The sequence below is a fragment of the Rousettus aegyptiacus genome, unplaced genomic scaffold, assembly GCF_014176215.1.
Source record: "Rousettus aegyptiacus isolate mRouAeg1 unplaced genomic scaffold, mRouAeg1.p scaffold_m13_p_9, whole genome shotgun sequence".
Taxonomy (NCBI): Eukaryota; Metazoa; Chordata; class Mammalia; order Chiroptera; family Pteropodidae; genus Rousettus; species Rousettus aegyptiacus.
The window spans coordinates 37091493-37114736 of record NW_023416312.1 but is presented as its reverse complement, the minus strand read 5'-3'; the positions used below and the strand labels follow the sequence as shown (position 1 = coordinate 37114736).

At 36.9% G+C, this 23244-nt stretch overlaps 1 protein-coding gene across 3 annotated transcripts in view; it reads left to right on the top strand.

The window, feature by feature from the left end:
- Positions 1–17670: 17670 nt before the first annotated feature.
- The window catches only part of ZC3H12B (zinc finger CCCH-type containing 12B), a 335593-nt gene continuing 330019 nt past the window's right edge, over positions 17671–23244 (top strand). The window contains exon 1 of one of the 3 annotated variants that reach the window (XM_036226362.1): positions 17671–17760. The gene's annotated coding sequence lies outside the window, so the exon portion shown is untranslated. The remainder of the gene's footprint in view (positions 17761–23244) is intronic. The other 2 variants (XM_036226367.1, XM_036226359.1) reach the window with 2 other exon arrangements.

Sequence of the window (23244 nt, the reverse complement as noted above, 5' to 3'; positions counted from 1 at the left end):
ACTGAAAAAGTTGAAAATTACATGATATCACTTATATGTGGGATATAAACCTAAAAGTAACAAATTAACAGGACAAACAGAGACTCAGGGACATGAACAATGGACTAGTGGTTACCAGAGGGTAGAGGGTGTGGGAAGAGGTAAGAGGTAGACAGAGTAAAGGGGGTCAAATATAGGGGAGTTGGGGAGGGTGAAGTGAGTAAAGGGGATCAAATTTATGGTAGCTGAAGGAAACTGGACTCTAGGTGATAATCACACAATAGAATATATAAATGTCAAATTATAATGCACACCCAAAAATTATGTAATTGTATTAACCAATGTCACCCCAATAAACTTTAAAAAACAATGAGCAGAGGACCTGAATAGGCATTTATCCAAAAAGGACATACAGATGACCAATAGACATGAAAAGATGCTCAATGTCACTAATTATCAGAGAAATGCAAACTGAAACCACAGTGAGATATAGTCTCACACCTGGAAGAATGGCTTTCATCAATAAATCAAAGAACAACAAGTGTTGGTGAGGATTCGGATAAAAAGGAACCCTCATACATTGTTGGTGGGATTGCAAATTGGTATAGACACTATGGAAAACCAGTCGGGAAGTTTCTCAAAAAATTAAAAATGGATATACCTTTTGACACAGCAATTGCACTTCTGTGCATTTATCCAAAGAAAACCCAAACAATAATTCATAAAGATCTGTGCACCCCTATGTTCATGGCAGCACAATTTACAATAGCCAAATTATGGAAGCAACCTAAATGCCCATCAACAGATGATTGGATAAAGAAGTTATGATTCATATATACAATGGAATATTACTTAGCCATTAAGGAATGAAATCCTATCATTTGTAATAACACAGATGGGTGTAGAGGTTATTATGCTAAGTAAAATAAGTCAGACAAAGAGAAATGCCATATGATTTCACTTATAAGTGGAACAAGGAACAAGAACAAACTAATCAGAAACAGACTCAAATATAGAGGACAATCTGGTGACAGCCAGAGGGGAGGGGAGTTGGGAGGCTGGGAGAGTGGGGTGAAAGGTTAAAGAAGTACTACTTAGTAGTTGATAGATAGTCACGGGGTTGGGGATATAATTAGTATTAATGTAATGGATAGGTGGAGAGCCAAAGGAGAGAAAGAGCAATTAGGGAGATCATTTTATAAACTATGTAATTGTCTATCCAATGTACTGTATACCTGAAACTAATAATAAAATAAATGAAATCTTACCATTTGTAAAACCATGGATGGGCCTAGGGGGTAGAATGCTAAGTGAAATAAGTCAGACAGAGAAAGACAAATACCACATGATTTCACTTATTTGTGGACTCAAGAATAAAATAAATGAACAAACAAAATGGAAATAGACTCATAGATACAGAGAATAAACTAGTGATTGCAAGATGGGATGGTGGTTCAGGCAGCTAGTTAAAAAAGGTGAAGGGTTAAGATACTCAAACTTGTTGTTACAAAATAGTCACAGGGATGTGAATATGGTCACTAATATTGTAATAACCATGTATAGTGCCAGGTGGTTACTAATCAGGGGGAATCACTTCATAAATTATGTAAATGTCTAACTATTATGCTGTAGACTTGAAACTAACATAAAATAATGTTGAATGTCAATTCTAATTGAAAAATAAAAATTTAAAAAATATTTTTTCGTTTTGTCTTTAACCTTTGGTTTTTTAATCATGATGTGTCTAAGTGTGGGCCTCTTTGGGTCTATCTTGTTTGGGACTCTGCATTCCCTGGACTTGTATGTCTATTTCTTTCCTCAGGTTAGAGAAGTTTTCTGTCATTATTTATTCAAATAGATGTTCAGCTCTCTTCTCCTTCTGGTACTTCTATGATGTGAATATTGTTATGTTTGAAGCTGTACCAGAAGCTCCTTAAATTATCCTAATTTTTATTTTTTTTTCTTGTTGCTCTTCTGATTGGGTGCGTTTTGCTATGTTATCTTCTACATCACTGTTTTGATCCTCTGCTTCATCTAATCTACTGTTGATTCCTCCTAAGGCATTCTCGATTTCAATTATTATATCCTTTATTTCTGACTGGTTCTTTTTTGTTTTCTATACCTTTGTTAAAGTTCTCACTGAGTTCATATACTCTTCCCCTAAGTTCATTGAGCATTCTTATAACCATAACCAATGTTTTAAACTCTGCATGTGGTAGATTGCTTGTCTCCATTTACTTTATTCTTTTTCTGGAGCTGTTCTGTTGTTTCATTTGGAAAATGTTTCTTTGTCTCTCATTCTATGCTGAGTGGAGAAAGACAAATGGCACATGATTTCACTTACAGGTGGAATCTAAAGAATAAAATAAACAAAACAAACAAACAAATTTATAGATATAGAGAACATTTTGAGGGTTGTGAGATGGAAGGGAGACAGAGGGTGAGAGCGATTAATTAATACAAATTTGTAGTTAAAAAATAGTCCTGAGGATGTAAAGTATAGCATAAGGAATATAGTCCATAATATTGTAATAATTTGTACAGTGTCAGATGGTACTGGATTTATCAGGGCGATATCTTAGTAAGTTATATACATGTATAATGACTATGTTGTACACCTGAAACTCATATAATATTGTTTGCTAACTATAATTGAAAAATAAAAAAAGTTAAAAGAATTATATTGGATAAATTAAAAGGCCAAAAAAGGAGACACTGAGGTATCACAGAGGTAGTAACTGCAGGAAGCAACTATCATCTCTAAGGCTAGAGGAATAAAAGGAAGAGGTTTGTATTAACAGACTTTAGAAGTTTAAAATAGCAGTTCTGAGAGCTAAGAACCAGTTCCCCAAGATAGGTGCCCTGCTCTACTCGTGGTGGGGTCACTGAGGGAGCATGACTAGGCTAGTTTTGGGGGTTCTGGGTATGTGGCAGAAAATGAAGACTGGAACCAATTGCTACTGAAACTAACTGCCACAGACTAGTGAAAGGCACTTGCTGGAACAACATAAGGATCAGAAATCATAACAAGAAGGAAAAGTCACTTCTCCCTCTGCCAGCCTTTTGGTATCCTTTTTGTGCCCCGCTAATGGCAAAGCTTAACAGAAAGCCAGTTGCCAAAGGAAAATTTGGTTTGCAGTATCCCAGCTCATCAAGCAGTCTTAAGTGTGGGTTTGAAAAAAAATTCTGAGATAATAACCAGAATGTGAATACCAATGACTTTCATTAAAACTCCTGTGTCAAGGAGGTTTCTTTGGTTTCAAGCAACAGAAAATACCCCTGGCTAATTTAGGTAAAGGGAATGTAAGGTTATTTGGAAGCTTCAGAATCAATGGAAAGGTTGCAAAAGCATAAGAACTAGGGTAGCTCCAGAGACCAGATAGCAAGAACTACCTGAAGATTTTCTCACGGTGCTATTGCATGAGTGAACCAACTTCAAATATTTTTCCCCATTCACACATCACTTTATTCAAGTTTTAAAGTTTCAGAAGACAGTCTAATTGGCCAAGCTTTGGTCATCAGTCTACCCTTTAGCTTGAGTGGGCAGGGCATCTTCTTTGGTTGATAATCTTAACAAGTCTACATGCAATGGTGTAGAGAAGCCATTTAAAAAAAACACGAGAGTGATATTACCAAATGATAAATGCTGGGTAACAAAAAAAACCCCACAAAGATCTGATATAGCATCCAAAAAAGGAACTCAGGAATCATCATTGATTCTTCCTTTTCCCTCATGCCTCATTTCAAATAAGGCCTCAGGTTTGTTCATCATTCCTCTTTCAAATTTTTGAATCCATTCACTTCTATCTACTTTGACTCCCAGTACCTTGGTTCAAGCCCCATCATCTCACATCTTTATTAATGCAACAGTTTCCAGTCTTGCTTACCTGTTCTTTCTTGTTTTCAATTCATCCCTCACACAATTGTCAGAGTGGTCACTCTAAAATGCTAATTTTATTATGCACTTCCACTAATCCTGTAATTCACCTGCCTCTATATAATCCTTCTTCTCCTGCCCATAAAATTCCATCTGTGGCTCTCTATAGCTTTCAGAATAAAATCTGGAATATCTTATTTGTTGGCTTTTGCCTAACTTTCTAGCTTCATTTCATGTCATTTCCCAGAACACTCCTTATCTCTAGCTGTGAATAAACTACTTTTTATCCCATGGAACATCCAAACAAAATTGGACTCCATTAAAACACCATCCTGAAATTAGTCTTACTTTCTGTGGGGATTAGAATCTTGGCCTTAATGGCAAGGAATGGCCAACATGTCAGGAGATAATTCTTCATGGATCTCATACTTCTGCACATTTTGCACGCAGAGGTACTAATGGCCCTTTTTATTTTCAACTATCTTTTCCAGGATGTTTATATAGAGAACAACCTTGCAAGATAGTGTCTTCCTCCAGAAGAAAGACTACGTTGGTAGTAATGCGTCTAGCTTACTTCAGGTCTGCTAGCAAAGAAGAATATGAAAATGGATACAGTACCAGTAGCTAAAAGTCTCTGCTACAATGACCTACCAGCTCAGCTTCCTGCAGCAAACAACCCAGTCTCTTTTTAGCCTTTCTAAGTCATTGTCCAACCCAAGGAAATGAGGGAACATAATGAGAAGGGCTGCCATATTGGGTCTGTGGCTGGGATATCTTCTCTAAGAAGGAATATAGAATGGTCTGTGTAATAAGTAGACTCCTAAGAGGATCCACAATGATCCCTGCCTCCTACTTTCCATTTCCTTGTGTAATCCCCTCCCCTTGAATATGGGCTTCTGGCCAAGTGACTTGCTTCTGATGAAGAGAATATGGCTAAAGGTGTGGAATATCGCTGTCAAGATTAGGTTACAAAAGATTGTGACTTCTGTCTTGCTAGGAGACTCTAATTCTTAGTTTACAGCTTTGATGAAACACACTGCTTTGTTGAAATGGCTCATGTAGCAAGAAACTAAGAGCAGTCTCTGGCCAATAGCTCGCAAAATACCAAGGCATTCATCAGTCCAGTAATCCATAAGTAATTGAATCCTTCCAGCAACCATGTAAACTTGGAGGTATATTTTTCCAAAGTTGAGTTTTGAACTGACTACAGCCCAGCCAATAACTTGATAATTAATTGCCTGTGAGAGACCCTGACATGGTGGACCCAATTAAGCTGTGCCTAGTTGTTTGACCTATAGAAATTGTGAGGTAATAAAGCAGTTTTAAGCTGCTAGATATTGTAGTCAATTCATTTCACAAGAAAAAAAAATGATACAGGAAGGAAATGACAGAAATCTCCCAAATATCACACTTTTTGCCATGGACTGACAACGCATAATTCAGATATATTCTCTTCTACTCTCCTTTCTCCAAGTTGCCTGCTTGTGTAGAATGAACAATTTCTAACATTTAGGTTAAAAAGTCTTAAAGTGGAATTGAATAAAAATAAGTAAATGAGTTCCTCATCTCTGGAGGTATTCAAACAAAAGCTATATGACTATCTGTTGGAGATTTTGGGGAAAGTACCTGGGCAACATATGAGTGGTTGGACCACATCGATGATTTCTAACTCTTTTCACATGATAGAAAATAATACTTTATGACACACTGCAGATAAACACGAAGGCTGCTTGTGGCCCAAGGCAACCAGTTACTTCAGGGCCCACTCAACCATTCAGAGGGCAAAGGGAATTCAATACCTCTGCACACCTGTCTTTCTTTCATGGCATACTACTGTGTCTTAATATACTGATTTGGAAGTTCAAGACTAGATGACTTAAGGCTTTCGCAATACTTAGATTATCTGGAGCAATGGTTTTCATGGTGTGATTTGCCAGAAGAGCAGGGTCAGGATAACCCAAGAACTTGTTAGAATGCAGACTCTCAGACCAACTCTAAACCTACTTAACCAGAATATCTGGGGGTGTGGCCCAGAAATCCTTGTTTCTTCAAGCCCTCCAGACAAAACTGGCTGTAAATTTTTATACTAGGACTTTCTGGCTGTAGTCTGGAGGATATATATTTGTTTCTCTAGAACTCTAGTACATCATCCATAAAATTGTCTGAATAAGACGTTATCAAAGATTACATAGCATTTATAAAGTGCCTAGTGTAGTGCTCGACACATGATAGGCATTCAATAAAGGTTAATTCTATTCTTGTTGACAAAAATGAACTAAATATAAAGAGCATTTATGAACATATTCTGCAGTTGACTAATTGCATACTGCTTAACTGTTTACTTTGGAGATCATTGGTGGCAAATTGAAATCCCAAGCTGGTTTCCCTCTGTCACATAGCATGTGTCTGTGCTACCTTCTCCTGCCATCATTTAATATTTGCTTGGGAATGAAAACACATTTTCATATTGGCCTAAGGGAAACAAGCTGTCAAAAATCAGAACCTGCAAACTAGAAATGGGGCTCAGGTTACTGGAACTTTATCCCTCTTCATGAAGGTAGGGCTCTAAAAATTGGCCCTTTAAACACCTACTATGTTCAAGATACTGTATTCAATAAAAAGATGAATCAGACACACTATTAATGGAGATTCCAATTTACTAAGAGAGTTAAGATAGGGATATTGAGAATTATAATATAGGGCAGGTCAGTTCAATTGAATTCAATAAATATTTATAGACTATCTACTAAGTTCCAGGCATCTGGCTAAGTGCTGGTATGCAATGATGAGTAAGATTATTCCAGTTGTCAAGGAGCTCACCGCTTAGTGGGGACAAGAAATACACATAATTCAAATATTGGCTGGGCTTGCTTTGCTTCTCATAGTTCTTATAATAATTGGATTTTGACTCTGTCATTTTATGATATGTGAATTCCTGACGCTTCCCACTTTTCATGCTCACCAGTGAGGCTTAATACCTTCTTGTTTTTCTTGGTCTGGTCTATGCCTCCTGTATCTACACATGATGTCTGTGTTCTACTCCAAAAAAACTACACAAAGAGCTCAATTTCCTACCAGTTTCACAAGAAATCTTTTCACAATAACCATTTCATGAGTTCTATACATTATTGAAGATCTGGAGTTAAGAGTGAAAGCTCAGAACACAAACCTTGTTCTTTTTCCATCATCTTTCTCCTCCTCTCACCTTTTCTCTTAGGCCACTCCCTCCAAGATTTCTCCCATAGTTTCAAACATGTACTCCTCTACTTTGCAGTTCATTTCTGTCCTCCCTGGATCCTTCCTACTAGCTTATCTACCTAACTCATAAAAGATATGTGGCCAAACAAAGAGCCCCCTTTTAATTAATTATTTTTTTTAATTTTTAAGACAAGAGTGTTCTTTAATTTTTAATTTTATTAAATTTATTGGGGTGACACTGGTTAATAAAATTATATAGGTTTCAGATGTACAATTCTATAATACACCATCTGTATTGACCAAAGTCAAATCTCCTTCTATCATCGTATATTTGACACCCTTTACTTCTAGTAACCACCATACTATTGTCTGTGTCTATGAGTTTTATTTGTTTGTCTGTTTGTTTGTTGATTTCATTTTTTATATTCCACATATGAGTGAATCATATGGTTCTTGATTTTTTTGGTCTGACTAATTTCACTTAGCATGATATTCTCAAAATCAATCCACGTTATCACAAACAGCAGTATTTCATCTTCTTATGACTGAATGGTATTTCATTGTATATATGTACTACATCGTCTTTATCCAATCAGCTATCAAAGGACACCTCAGTTATTTCCATGTCTTAGCCAATGGGAATAATACTGCAATGAACACAGAGGTATATATTTTTACAAATAAATGTTTTCAAAGTTTTCAAGTAAATAGTCAGAAGAGGGATTGCTGGGTCATAGGCTAATTCTATTCTTAATTACTTGAGGAATCTCCATACTGTTTTCCATTGCGACTGTACCAATTTACATTCCAACCAGTAGTGTATAAGGGTTCCTTTGTCTCCACAACCTCTCCAACAGTTGTTATTATTTGTCTCTTTGATTACGGCCATTCTAACCCCAGTGTGAGGTAGTGTCTCATTGTGGTTTTGATTTGCATTCCCCTAGTAGCTAGTAAAGTTGAGCAGCTTTTCATATATCTTTTGGTCATTTGTATGTCTTCTTGGGAGACATGTCTGTTCAGGTCCTCTGCCCATTTTTTAAATCCACAAATACATGTTCAAATAATTTTTGACAAAGGAGCCAGAGACATACAATGGGAAAAAGAAAGTGTAATCAATAAATGGTGCTGGGAGACTTGAAAGGCCACATGCAAAAGAATGAAACTAGACTTCAATTTTTCACCATACACAAAATTAACTCAAAATAGGTCAAGGACCTAAATATAAGACCCAAAACAATAAAATACACAGAATAAAACATAGGTAGTAAACTTACAGACCTTGGTTTTAGAGAGGATTTTATGAATTTGACCTCAAAGGGAAGTAAAAGCAAAAATAAATGAATGGGATTATATCAAACTAAAAGCTTCTGCACAGCAAAATAAACCACCAACAAAACAAAAAGGTAACAACCAAATGGGAGAAGATATTTGTAAGTAACACCTCCAATATGTGCTTAATATCTGAAATATATAACGAACTCATAGAACTCAACAATAAAAGAGGCCTCTTTTAAATGGATCACTTTCCTTGCAAGGGAATTAGGTTTCTATTTAGCAAATTTGTTTTTGTGTTATATCTATAAATAAATGAATTAGTGTGGTAGACCTTGTTAATTGCTTTCTTAATATCCATTTCTCTTTTTTTTTCTTTGCCAACAGAACCCTAAAATTGTTCTGGGAAGTAATGTTACTGCCCCTAGGCAAGATACTCTCCTTTCCAGCTTCCTTAAAATCAGGGTGGCCATGCACCCAGCTTCAATTAATAATAATAAGATGGAATCAACTTCAGGGGGCTCCTAGGAAAGCTTTTGCTTTTCTAATAAAAGGGGAAGGTATAGTTGGCGCTGCTTTCTTATACCAGGAAAAAGCCCACCTGAAATAATGTGCTCACACCTGATTCAATCAACTATGCTTAAGGGTTATGATCATGTTGTAATAACATGACAACTCTCATTCAACCTTATATGTGAGGTGGAGGAACAGGATAAGGGGAGCAAAATTCTTAGAGTTTCTGGACAGATAATCACATAGGTACTTGATAAAACAAAATTAGAAGATAAATAGTATTGAGGATGTGAAGAGATTTTGTTGGTATTGGCTAGAATACCCAAGAATGCCCAATTTCTGCCTTACTCTTTTCAGTTTTCCCCCGAGAGAACAATAAAAAATGGTATATAGAGCATGTTTTTATTAGTGGGAACTGGACCCAATATGTCCAAGACAGAATTCTAGAAAACCTGATTTAAAGTGCATGGAATAGGCTTGAGGCCTAAGAGAGGCTGCTGCCTTATCAACTCAGCGTGCATAAAAATGTTGCCACCATTTTATCACCTGCATGGCACAGGAACCTTAGGTGAAGAGAAAGAACTTTGATAATCCCAGGAGAATGGAAGGAAGAACAGTTGAGAATAAGGCCATGCCCATCTGCCAAGTCTTTAGTTTAGTAAACTCATTCCTCAGCTCACAAGTAAATGTGATCCAGGCAGTGTTTTTCCATCTGATCTATCAGTTTGCTGTTCCATCCAGTTTAGGAAGTGGGAAAAAAGAGTAGGAAAAGATGTAGAAACCATCTGTTAGAGATTTTTCTGATGTGAGTAGAGGAATCGAGAACTCTTCTTCTCTCTTAACTCTCTGGGCTTAATAGCCAAGATGATCAGTTAGAAACTTAATCACCCCATTTGAGGGAGAAGAGCTATGGGAATATCGCTGAAGCTCTGTTCTTCCCTTTGTGATACCATCTCCCTAACATTTGTCATTTATCCTCCCAGAAACACAGCAGCACAGCAAGTAAAAAATTTACTCACTATTTTATTTCCTATCTCAAATTATGCTTACTACAATTGTCCAGTGAGTACAACATGGTAGCATAGTCCAGATAATGCAACATTAGCTCAGCAATATGTCTTATTTTTGAACAATACAAAAATTCAAAGATTACCATATGATTTCACTTATATGTGGAATCTAAGCGACAAAAAGAACAAACTAATCAAAAACAGACTCACAAATATAGGACAATCTGGGGATGGCCAAAGTGGAGGGGAGTTGGGGGTACAAATTAGTAGTTGATAGATGGTCAAGGGGATGGGGAGCACGGGCATAGGGAATGCAGTTAGCATTAATGCAATGGTTAGGCAGAGAGCCAGAGGAGAGAAAGAGCAATTAGGGGGATCATTTTATAAACTATATAAATGTCTAACCAATGTACTATATACTTGAAACTAATAATGAAATCAAATTTTTAAAGAATCAGGAAAAAAAAAGAGTCCCATACGGAAACCTGCTTCTTTTGTATAAATTAAATTCCCAAAGAAATTAAAGCCAAAAATGATCTCTCCCAAATTTTTATTTTTCTTCACCTTGGTCAGAAGATGTATCACAAAGATGCCTGGGTGGACTCTGGTTTCCTTTAATGGCCACATATTTGGTTCCATTGCACTGGGATTGTAATTTTTCTAACACTTTGTAAGTTTAATTCATACAACTTCAAGTCTCCTTTAGGTTTCACTTTTCTCAAGTTTCAGTACCACACTCATAAAATGTAGAACCAAGTGCTTATGATGATTCCAAGCCAAAATAATGTTCCCATGTTATTGTTACCACCCTTACTGCTTGAGGAACAAGGATAAAGGGTGAACAGGGAAAAAAAATAACCAACAACAAAAACTTCTTTTAACTTCAGCTGTATGCTTGTCAATTTGAACTAATTGTGTCTATAACCTATTAAATAAAATTTAACTGAGTAAAATTGTCTGTCAAGAGATCAAATGAGCTTCCATATTTGTTTTCTTAAAGTATTATGCAATCTCATTTTTTTTTAGCTCTGCGCTGCTATAATTGGCACTTACCGAACAGATTCATGGCAGTATTGTCTTCCATCAGCTTTTGAATTATCTGGGCTTTGGTTACTAAATAGAAAAACAAATGTTATTCTATCATCTAAATTTTCCTGCCATAGCAGGATGTGACTTGTCTTGGAGAAATGTACAATTATTCAGCTTCAAGTGAGAGACAGAGAGGGTTAGGGGTATGGGAGAAAAAGATATGTCCTTCCAATAAATGCATCAAATTTCTTTCTATTGAAAGGGTCCTTTCCTGGCTACCCCTATGGAGAACTTTCCTTTCTCCTTGTTGGACTCTGCCTTCTAATCTAGTTTCAATAGAAATATAGCCATCTCTTCAGTCTACATTCACCAAGGGGTCTCCTGCTTCAGGACAGAATCTCTTTTCCTCCTAATACCAGCTACAACTGTGATTATTAAATATAAGAGTCTCCACAAAATATTTCCTGGTGTAGAGTGATGAGAAAACGTGGTTTAAATGTGGCCAACTTAAAATATAAGTGAGGTTTCCTGATGGGACTTCTGTTCCCAAGCTCAGATCCAAATGTTACTGTTACTGTTCTCTGGCCAGCCACAAGGCACAGGAATCTGAATTAATAGCAGGGAGATAGGGAGAGGGATGGAGAGAAGGCAAGAGCAGGGGAGGAAGTAAGGGGGCAGAGAGAGAGAGAGAGAGAGAGAGAGAGAGAGAGAGAGAGAGAGAGAGAGTAGCATAGCTGAAATTGCTATAATGTAGGCACTGGCTCTCTTACAATATCCACAGCAACAGAGACAGAGGAGAAATAAGGAAGGGTGATACATGGACATGGGACATTTTTCCAGACAATGATCCTACCTGCTATTAAATCCGACCCAGTAACAATCATGCCATCTGACCTATATTGTCAGTATTCCTTTTTCTTGGAACGAAATGAGGATAGAGCATGATAAAAACAAACAAACAAACAAACAAACAAACAAACAAACAAAAACAGGTACAAGGAGGGGTCCTGAGTCCTGAGTTCAACCTTCTCTGCTAAAATAGGAATTATTCAGGCAAAATGATTGTCAGAGAAGCTATATTTCTCCAGTTAAGGAGAAAATAATAAGCAAAGACACAGGATTGTTAAATAACATGATATGGGAGAATAGTGTGTTTTTTGTTTGTTTTTGCAAGGAAGATAAATTCAATTTAAATTAGATTGAGGAACAAAAGAAATTTAGCATGAAGATAGACTTTCTTATAAAACCCAAGAACATTAAGGCAGATGATCTTAAAGGAATAAGCTGGGACCAGGGACTTAACTGCTATCTGGAGTCTCCCTTTATCATTTCTGCATCTATCTGTGTGTCTGCTTCATCTTTCATAGCAGACCAACTTTTTCTATTTCTGAGACCATATGGCATAAAAATGGCTGTTGCCAATAGTTCCTAAGTGTACACCACTCAGCATAAGAAAGCAGTCAAAGTGGGCCAAAATCTCTCAGTCTACATTCCAAATTTCTAAGGAAGGACTGTTTCAAGTGACAGATGAAGTGTTTTTATCCCCACAAGTCCCTTCTCTATTTCCCAAGGCAGAAAGCTAGGTGAAATGTAGCTACAATTTCCTTTTGCCTGATTTCAGATACAAAAAGAATACATTCCTCCCTAATCTATGAATATTAACATGAATATATGTATACATATGTATATATTCTGCTACAATCTAGTGAAATTCCCAAACGAAAGCTCTTTAAGTAGGATATATACAGGTTAATTCATTTATTGAGGGCTTACTATGTGCCAAGTACTATTCCAAGCACTAGATACAGCAGAAAAAAAAGACAAAGATCACTGTCCTCATGGAGCTTCCATTAAACATTAAAGTGATACAAATTATTCTTCCTTAGTACATATATGCAGCTTATTTTTCAGAAAAAGGTACAGCAGTCTTGACATAACTTACATAAAATGGTCATATTCTAGTCATTTCACGTTTCTGTGAGAAGGTGAATTTATTGTGTGATAATATGGTCTCTCTTTGGTGAGATTGTTTTTTTGGATCTTTCTTAACAAAAAAAGAACACATTAGCATGGGAAGACGATGAGTTCTGTTATGGCAAAAAAATGAATTTGAATTGCTTGGGGGGCATCCAGGTGAGGATGTCTGGTGGACAGTTGGATCTACTGATTGAGATATCATGAGGGAGGTCTAGACTACCAATATAGATTTGAAAATTATCCATGTGTAGGTAATAGTGTGGAAAGTAGAACAAAAACAATAGGCCATGAACAGAATCATTGGATAATAGAAACATTTAAGAGGTAGGTAGAAGAAGAGGAATCTATGAATGTTACATAAATGGAAAAAAACTAAAGAAAGAAAAAGGAGAATGTATCTGGAAGTCAAATGAGTAGATTTCAAGCACATTGAAATAATCAACACTTTTTCATATGTAGCAGTGAAGTCCAATAGAAAGGGGCTTAAAAGTGCCCGTTGCATAGAGAAATTTGTCAGTAATTGGTGTTCTTAACAAAAGAAGTTTCATTAGAGAGTTGTAGGTGAAATTACTATTACAATGGTTGAAAGGTGAATGGGAAGTGAAGGAATAGAGGCAGTAATTGGAATTACTTTTGAGACCTCTAGGTGATAAGGATAGGCAATAGGGTAATAGGAGAGACTTCAAGAAAACCAGAGGAGGCTCTAGGATAAAAGAAGAGTATTTCTTTTAAGGATGGAAGAGTTTTGAGTATGTTTATAGGCTGAGAGGAATGAGTCAGTACAGAGGGAGAGGTGTAAGATACTGACACAGAAAGAGAAAGTGATAGAGTAAGATCTCTTTCTGAGATAAGGATCAGAAAGTCAGGTGGAAGATCTAGTTTTACACAGTCTATGTGAGACTGAAGATATCATAGTATAATATGGGAGCAGATGCAGAATGTAGGTGAGAAAAATGAAATTTAAAATTTTTAAGAAAGGTAGGTGATGAAATAATCAGTTGGGTGGTAGGTATGAAGGATGGGTGATGAAATCATCAATCAGAGTGGAGAAGGAATAAGGTTTGAAATAATAGATGAGAATAATTGGAGAGGGCTTGACCAAGAAAAAGTGAAAGGATTGTCAAGTGTGAAATGAGACACTATATCAATTTGCATTAAAAAGTCAGAGTAATTTTCTTCAGGGGAGCCAGAATGGAAACAGGGAACAAAGTGGGGAAGAACTACAGCATATGGATACACAGATTTCAAGTGTATGGAATTCTAGGAACGACTCCAATTATGGAGAACTTTTATATTATAGGTCAAGAGGAAATCATCCAAGGAACTTTTCTCAGTAGCTTCATCTAAAGTTTATGCCCAATCCTATTTCCTCTCTCTCAAATATATCTGTCAACTTGTGGTATTTTATTTATGTTATTTGTTATTTCATCTTCCTGAATGCATCAGATTATAAGATCTTTGGGGCTGAGGTACTGTCTAATATTTGTCCCCGACCCCCAAACAAGTATTAGTACATTGCCTTATTTTAGCCATCATATATAGACAGACACGTAATAACTCTTTGAGATGGTATTTAATGCATTTCATAATCTGTCTCCAACCTACTCCTCTGTACTCAACTCCATTACACCCTTATGCTTCTCAGCCCCTAAGCACAAATATAGTATGTATAAGTCAAATGTTTCTACTTTAACCAAACATACCATGAACTTACATATTTCCTGGACCTTTAAACATACTTTTACTTTGCATGGAATATTTTTATCCTTTTCTGGACAATTCTATTTCATCTGTCAATACCTAGAGCAATGCCGAAGTCTTCTATGACTTTCTTACTTAAGAAAGACTTTCTTATGATCTACTGGGCACCATCTACTGTGCCTGCATGAAGTTCTGTTTTGGAAAAACTCACTGAACTGTAAAAGTAAATAAAAGTGTGTAAAAAAGAGAGTATCTTCCTCTCCTTCACTTTGTAGAGTGTCTTCGTGGGGGACATAGTGAGCCCAAATCCTTTCTTTAAATTTTGAAATATAGATAAATTTCTCCAGGGACTAGAAGGGCTCAGTGTCTAGTTTTATAATGTAGACATGTTTCCAAGGTCATGAGCCACATAACCTTTTGCAATGTAAAGATATCTACAGAATTACTATAGGAGCCCATCTCCAGGTGTAACTGTGTTTCTTCCAGGAAGATTCAAGGTGTCTTTTGGAGAGTTAAAGAGTTTTACTATTTGTTTGGAGGAAGCCAGTTAAGTAAACGAATAGCCACCTCAATTCACAAGTGAACTTCGTATTTGCTTTACTGTATAAGTTGTGTGGAATTTTATTCTCACTTTGCAGTCTCTTGAAGGCTACCTATACACATGTACTGTGTTGTGCTTGCTCAATAATAAATATTTTCTTTACATACCGATGTGGATAGGTCTCTCTTTGCTGATAGGAGTTTTTACTTCGCCAACATAGTAGAGACAGATAGGCTGATGTATGTAAAGGAGCTCAGATTTTATATTGAAACTCTAGGAAAATACTGAAGGAGTTAAAGTGAAGCAGTGACACATTTCTATATCTAGAAAGGAATATGGAAAAATTGAAGATGACTAACAAAAAATATTTATTCCTCTGTTTCAGTGTGAACATAATATGTGCTATAGACTGTAATGAGTTCAATAAGTGTACAGAGTACAGATTTTATATAACTAAATACAGATTTTGAAGATCTAAGCAAATTCTATTAGAGGTCTGTCCCTGTGAGCCCTTGATGGTCCTTGAAAAAGATTGAACATTATGGAATCGTCTTCCTTTGAACCCAAAAGGCATGTCTGTATCATATGGAAGAAAAAATATAATCTGTGGGAGAATTCCATTCGAGCTCACTGCCATATTCACAGTTATAATACATATTCCTTATGTTACAATCTTTCCTGTCGATTACAGTTTGTTGATTATTTCCATCTGGTGCTTTTATTTCCTTGGTCTTAGAGTGATTTGCTCTTTTTCACCTTTCCAATTGTTATTTTCTTTCTTTAATATTTTCTGGCTGTCTAGTCCTCATAAACTTTCATTTTAGTTTTATATTCCATTTGAGCCCTCTATTAAAGTTACATTAGCAGTTCTTTTTGGGCCTCTGAGACTTCTTACACATGGTACAGCTATTTTTACTTTCTAAAATGTTAAAACCTTTTATGAAATAAACATCTAGCAAAGCATATGATGTTTATAAATGTATTTATTCATTGTATTAAGTTCAAAATTGCTGAACATATTTTTATCATTACACATTACAGACACTCTAAGCCTAATTTCAAAATGATCAAGTAAATAAGCCCCCAGAAAACCACACAGTCACTACCTATATGTCATTTCTGTGTCAATATTTTAAAATTAACATGTATAGTTTGAGAATGATCATGGGTGCTTATATGTTAACTGGAGAGTTTGCATAGATTTCTTCCTCAGATGAACCTTAGGAAAATATGTGTAAGCACTTTACAGATAAAGATGTATTTCAAAAACTTAAGGACTGGTCTGTGGCTAGATGCTGAAGGAGCAGTGGAATGGAGATAGTGCTAGAAAAATAGAGGCAATATCTTAGGGGATCTCGACTGCTAAGTTAGGGAGTTTGTCCTTTATTCTTTATTATAGGCAATAAGATCTACTGAAAAATAGCTCTAATTTTTACTGAGTGCTTAATCTGTGCCAGAGTAAGTTACATATGTTAAGTGCATGCTCTAATTTAATCCTTATGTCTGTTCTATAGGTACTAAAATTGTTCCCATTTTACAGATGAGCAGATTCATAGAGGTTAAGCATCTTAGTTGAAGAAAACATAGCTACTCAGTGGTGGGACAGAAATTCAAAATTGGCTTTAACTCAAAAGCCCATTCTGTAAAAAGGAAAGTAAGAGTAGGAGAGTTATGTTTCACAGAGATCGCTCTGGTAGAAATACGAGAACAGATTGAAGGGAGACAAGTCTAAAGGCAGGGAAACCAGAGAGGATGCTGTTGCAGTAGTCAAGAACTATTAGGCCCTTATTAGGGAGGCTTTCCCTTAACCATAGGACTTATGCAGATGAGTGACATGATCAGAGAAATTATTTAGAACATTCCTCTGGAAGCCCGTGTGAAGGATAGATTGGAGTGGAGGAGAGACTAAAGAATATGTTAGGAGGTTGTTGGGACTGTCACTCTCTACCACCGAGGTGACTGTCAAGGGTCCAGGAGACGATCCTATTCAAGTCCCCCGGCCTCTTCCCACCTTACTCCTACCTTGACGATGTTTCATCCAGGCCCTAAGGGGGAGGCTTTTGAGCCCTTTCATAGGTGGAGGATTGAGCCCGGACAGTGGCGCCAGTGCTGGCGGCGGTCTCTGGCGGGGATGGGGCGCATGCGCGCGGTTGCTAGGAGACAGCAGTCAGGGCGCCGCGGCTGCAACACCTCCCGGGCTGTGTGTAGGCAGCGGCGCCAGTGGAGGAGGAGCACGAGGATGCAGCTGCCACCACAGCCAGAGAGGGATCCGCTGCTGCTATGTGGCCGCGGGGGCTGAGGGACGGGAATCAGGCCTGGGGGTCGCGTCGCTGAGTGGACCGGGGGCGACAGTCCAGCCCAAGCTTGGGCCTAGTACTTCGGGAGGGTCCTGGCTGCTAGGCGACGGCCTTCCCTCCATTGCCTCCCCTCGCCCCTCTACGTCGATGGTGGTGAAGTTGGCAGCGCCAGGGAGCGCAAGGCACCAGGCTGCTTCCCTTGCATTCAGCTGCTCCTGGGGCACGTCTCTGGCCCCGGCTCACGGACACCTGCGCCGCCGCCTCCTCTCGCCCGCTGAACCCAACCCTGGCAGCGGGCGGGGGAGGGGCTCGCTCTGCAGGGGCTGAGTCCAACAGGGTGACGACGGGGACCGTAGGAGAGTAGGGGTGAGTAGTGGCACCGCACTAGCCCGGTGCTGGGGCACGTTTCCTGCCTCCGGGGCTCCCGGGAGGCAACCAAAGCGTTGCTTTCTCCTGCAGAAGCTTCTGACGCCTCTCCTACATCTGCTCTGCTCGCGGCTCCCTATTTCCTTTGAGATAGTTTTCCTTCTCAAAACCACCACTCTTTGGTCTCGGCCCCAGCGTCCAGGAATGCGGTATCGGTGCTTAAGGCCTGGCTCTGCTTCTTAGATGCCATAAATGTTGATAAGTCTATGTACAGTCATGTAGCTTGATACCTAATTTGGGGAAAGACTTTCTCGGTGCCGAGCTCTCCCTTTTCTCCCGTTCTTGTTCTCAAGAGGCTCAGCCTGCCCACAGGCTTCTCAAGAGTGAATTTTCAGGCAGCCGTCATTCCATGCCTCAAGGCTTGAACAGGCGGCTGGTGTGGCCCCTTTACAGTTTTCTTGCTTCTCCGGTGTTGAGAGCTTCTGAAAGTCGTGTGCCTGACTTCTGACTCCTGACGTAAAAGATTTAGGAAGACAGTACTTACATTAAATAATAATAATGATGATGATAATAACAACAACAACATCAAACTAGCAAACTCTCCACTTGACTTCTAACGTGGCATTAGTCTTGAACTGGATAAATAGAGTGGCTGATTGATAACAAGGGAAACAGATTTTACGAACTGACTACTCTTCACCCAGAATGACATGCCTCTTTTAAAATAAATATGATGAAACCTAAAATGTTCCTAATAAAAGTGAGGATGTGTTATGATCTATCTGTTCTTCCTGGAGTAGCTGCAGTTGAGGATAGTTGCTTCCAAACAACATTGGCATGAGGGACCTGAAGTGATATTTTGGACAGAGTGACTAGATGAGGATCTAAAGTTGTAAGGCACTTTTTGAAAATTAGCAATATTATCTTTGAGGAGTAAAGTTTTGTTAAAAGAAAATGGTTGAAAAAATTACAGTTGACCTCTTTCAAAAGTGGAATGAGTTTAAATTAACTGGTAATTTTGATCATAAGGTACTTATGTGCACAAACAACAACAACAACTAAAAGGATGGGTTCCTTCTTTTATTTGACTCTCTTCCCTTTGTAAAATAGTTTTTGGTAAAATACTTTGCTTTGACAGTTTTCATGCTTTGAGGTTCTCTTGGGTATCATGTAAAGCACAATATAATTCTGGTATCACTGCAGAACAGTCTTGGACCTCAGCAAATATTGTTTGTTTTGTGAATTGGCAAACTGATATGATTCTAGTTGGCTTGATTTCCAAAGTTAAAGATTATTTTTGTTTTGGAAAAGGTCTTGATGAATTCAAGTATGAATTATTTGAAATGATAATGTACTATGTGGGTACTTGTAGTTCATCTTCACATACTTTTAAAACAAGGCAGTAATTTGGATCCAATTTAGAATTCTATTGTAATGTCTACAAAGGTGCCATATACTCAAGAGCAATTACCTAGAGTGTCATAGCCACATTATAAGGTAATATTAATAGTTAATTTTGCAAGTGCAATCAAGGCTCTTGACCAGTGGACTCAGAGAGGAGTTAGTTTTTTGTTTTGTTTTGTTTTAACATACTTTCAACATAAGTTTAACAGAAAGCAAAATGTATTCAGAAGGCATTGTGGTTAGTCTCCTTTGCTAAGCAAGTATTGCACATTTCTGTTCTCAGCTGTCAAAAGAGAAGATCTTTGGAAAGAGAACTAGTAAGTTCAAATAATAGGCAAGCTGCTAAGAAAATTAAAATTACCTTATGTCAACTTCAAAGTACTATAGTGGTTTAAGGCAGGCACACATTTTAGGTAAATTGCTAAATCTCCATGGTTGCAGCATGGAAATAGGGTAAGGAATTGTCAATTTTGTTATTATATAATAAATAACTAAATACTTATACCATATTACTGAGTCGAGAGGTAGAGCAGCATTACACCAAGTACCAATGTTGTATCCATAAGTTATAATTGTCTTTAAATATGTTGTGTTGAAAGTATTAATATATTCTTTTCTAAATACTTTTTGAATTTTTCAATTATGGTTGACTATTTGTACAATATTATGGTTGTTTCAGGTGTACAACAGTTATTAGCCATTTATATAACTTACAAAGTGATCACCTCAATAAATCTAGAACCGATCTGATACCACACATACTTATGACAATATTATTAACTATATTTCCTGTTATACTTTACATCCCCTTGACTATTTTGTAACTACCAATTTGTACTTATTAATCCCTTCCTCTTTTTCACCCATCTCCCCAATACCCTCCCGACTGAAAACCATAAAAATCTCTATGAGTTTTTTCTGTTGTCTATTTTGTTTTTTAGAACCTGCATATAAGTGAAACAATATGGTGTTTGTTTTTCTCTGACTTATTGCACTTATAATAACAAGTCCATCCATGTTGTTGCAGATGGAAAGATTTTATTTTTTGTGGCCGAGTAATATTCCATTGTGTAGGTATACCACTTTTTCTTTACCCATTCATCTATTGATGGAAACTCAGGTTGCTTCCATAGCTTGGCTATTGCAAATAATGCTGCAATGAATATATGGATGCATTTCTTTTCAAATTAATGTTTTGGGTTTCTTTGGATAAATACCCATAAATGGAATTGCTGGGTTTTTCTTTCTTGTTATAGCCATTGTTTTAAAGTCATTTTGTCTGGTATAAGTAATGCTCCTTCAGCTTTTTTTTTTTTTTCTATTTTTATGTAATACCTTTTTCCATCCTTTACTTTCAGTCTGTATGTAACTTCCGATCTGAAGTGAGTCTCTTGTTGGCAACATATGTAAGGGTCTTCTAATTCATTTGACCACTCAATGTCTTTATTTTTTATTTTTTTAAATAAAGTTTATTGAGGTAACATTGGTTAAAACAATTATATAATTTTCAGGTGTATATTATAATTTGACATCTGTATATCCTATTGTGTGTTTACCACACAAAGTCCAGTTTCCTTCAGCTACCATATATTTGATCCCCTTAACCCACTTCAACCTCCCCTACTCTCCTATATTTAACCCCCTTTAATGGTCTACCTCCCCGATCCTCCCTCACCTCCTACCCTCTGGTAACTGCTACTCTATAGTCCATGTCCATGAGTCTCTGTTTGTTTGTCCTGTTCATTTGTTGCTTTTAGGATTATATCCCACGTATCAGTGAAATGTGATTTTCAACTTTTTCTGTCTGGCTTATTTCGCTTAGAATGTTTATCTCGAGGTCCATCCATGTAGTTGCAAATGGCAGTATTTCATCTCTTCTTATTGCTGAGTAATGTTCCATTGTACATATGTACCACAATCGTAGGAAACTTCGGTTGCTTCCATGTCCTGGGCACTGTGAATAATGCTACGAACATCGGTGTGCAAATATCTTTTTGGTAATGGGTTTTCAAGTCTTTGGGGTAAATACCCAGTAGAGGGATTGCTAGGTCATATGGTAGATCAATTCATAGGTTTTTGAGAAACCTCCATACTGTTTTCCATAGTGGCTGTACCAATTTGCAGTCCTACCAGCAGTGTATGAGGGTTAATTTTTCTCTGCATCCTATTCAACACTTGATATTTTTTGTCCTGTTGATTATAGCTATTCTAACAGGTGTGAGATGGTATCTCATTGTGGTTTTGATTTGCATTTCCCTGATAGCTAATGATGTGGAGTTTCTTTTCATAGGATTTTTGGCCATCTGTATATCCTCTATGGAGAAATGTCTGTCCAGATCCTCTGCCCATTTTTTACTGGACCATTTTTGTTGTTGATGTTGTTGTTGTTGTTACTGAGTTGTACGAGTTCTTTGTATATTTTAGATATTAGACCCTTATCAGAGGTGTTGCTAGCAAATATATTTTTCCATTCAGATAGTCGTACCTTTCCCTTGTTGGCAGTTTCTTTTGCTGTGCTGGAGCTTTCGAGTTTGATGTAGTCCTATTTTATTTTATTTTATTTATTTTATTTTATTTTATTTTATTTTATTATTTATTTTATTTTATTTTATTTTATTTTATTTTATTTTATTTTTATTTTATTTTAGGTGAGGCAACCCTTGGTTGACCTCACAGATTGCAAGGACCTTGTAAGCTTTCAATCCCTTATTTTTTTTTTATTTTTTACTCCTACAGTATCTGGTCTTCCTAGGTGGCCTTCCATCCAAGTACTAACCAGGCCTGACGCTGCTTAGCCTCTTAAATCAGATGGGATTGGGCTTCCTCAGGGTAGCATGGCTGTAGACTTCATTCGTTTATTTTTGCTTTTACTTTCCTTGCCTTTGAGGTCAAATTCATAAAATCCTCTTTAAGTCAAAGTTCCTAGGGTTTCATTCCTATGTTTCTTCTATGCACTTTATTGTTTCAGGTTTTATATCCAAATTCTTAATCCGTTTTGATTTAATTTTGATGTGCGGTTATAGAAAAAAAATGTAGTTTTATTCTTTTGCAAGTGGTTTGAATAATACAATGCCAATACATACAGGCATAGTTATTGCCACTTTTTTATTTATGTTTTTTTAAATCTTTTTCTTTTAAAAATATTTTTCTTTTTTCTTTTTTAATATTTATATTTCAATTAGAATTGACATTCAGTATTATTTTATATTAGTTTAGGTGTACAGCGTAGTGGTTAGATATTTATATAACGTGCAAAGTGATACCCCCAATTCGTCTAGTACCTACCTGGCACTATGCATAGATATTACAGTGTAATTGACTATATTCCCTATGCTGTACTTCACATCCCCATAACTATTTTGTAACTACTGATTTGTACTTAATCTTTTTACCTTTTCTACACAACCCCCAATACCTGTCCCATCTGGTTGTCACCAGTTTGTTCTCAGTATCTGTGTGTCTGTTTCTATTTTGTTTCTTTGTTTATTTTGTTCTGTAAATTCCACATATAATTAAAATAATATGATATTTGTCTTTCTCTGTCTGATTTATTTAACTTAACATAATACCTTCCAGGTCCATCCATGTCATTGCAAGTACTACGATTTTATTATTTCATGATAGAGTAAAATTCTATCATTTATATGTACTGCTTCTTCTTCATCCAATCATCATCTATTGATGGGCACTTAGGTTGCTTCCATACGATTATTGTAAATAACACCGCGGTGAACATAGCGGTGCATATTTCTTTTAGCATTAGTGTTTTGGGATTCTTTGGTAAATACCCAGAAATGTAATTGCTGGGTCTAAAGGTTTATCCATTTTTAATTTTTTGAGAAACTTCCAAATTGTTTTCCATAGTATCTATACCAATTTGCTATTCCACCAACAATGTATGAGGGTTCCCTTTTCTCTACATCCCTGCAAACTTTTCTTATTCTTTGATTTATTGATGATAGCCATTCTGACAGGTGTGAGGTGATATCTCATGTTATTTTAATTCGTATTTTCTGATGATTAGTGACCTTGAGCATCTTTTTATATGATATTGGCCATCTGTATGTCCTCTTTGGAGAA